Source organism: Dipodomys ordii, unplaced genomic scaffold (genome assembly GCF_000151885.1).
Source record: "Dipodomys ordii isolate 6190 unplaced genomic scaffold, Dord_2.0 Scaffold129, whole genome shotgun sequence".
NCBI lineage: Eukaryota > Metazoa > Chordata > Mammalia > Rodentia > Heteromyidae > Dipodomys > Dipodomys ordii.
Window position 1 is genome coordinate 29,409 of NW_012267345.1, and position 803 is coordinate 30,211.

The window sequence follows — 803 nt, forward strand, 5'->3', positions numbered from 1 at the left end:
AGGAGTGTGAGGTGTGTGCTCTCTTGGAGGAGTGTGAGGTGTGCTCTCTTGGAGGAGTGTGAGGTGTGTGCTCTCTTGGAGGAGTGTGAGGTGTGTGCTCTCTTTGAGGGATGTGAGGTGTGCTCACTTGGAGGAGTGTGAGGTGTGTGCTCTCTTGGAGGTGTGTGAGTTGTGCTCACTTGGAGGAGTGTGAGGTGTGCTCACTTGGAGGAGTGTGAAGTGTGTGCTCACTTGGAGGAGTGTGAGTTGTGCTCTCTTGGAGGAGTGTGAGGTGTGCTCACTTGGAGGAGTGTGAGGTGTGCTCACTTGGAGGAGTGTGAAGTGTGTGCTCACTTGGAGGAGTGTGAGGTGTGTGCTCTCTTGGAGGTGTGTGAGCTGTACCCCCACTTCCTGAGCCTGTCTCTGATTCACCCGCCTTCTCCTCACATGACCCTTCCTCCTGCTCCTCTCCTCAGCCCTGTCCCTCCCCCCAAAGCCAGCATCCGTGTGTCTGAGTTGACTACCCAGTAATGGGTTTGCTGAACATTCTAGATGGGGCCAGCCTCTGTGAGTTCTCCCTCAGTGATGGAGCAGGCCCCCCCTGCTTTCTGAGCCTAGGATGGAGGAAAGACGGGAGCCGAGGGAGAGAGTGAGGAGCAGGTGGGGTATGGAGAAGATGCCTGAGTGGCTGGTGTGAGGATCGAAGGACAAAGGTAGCCCAGTGTCCAGCCGCCCGGTGCCCAGCCTCCAGGTGCCCAGCCGCCCGGTGCCCAGACTCCCGGCGCCCAGCCTCCCGGTGCCCAGCCGCCCAGTGCCCAGCCTCC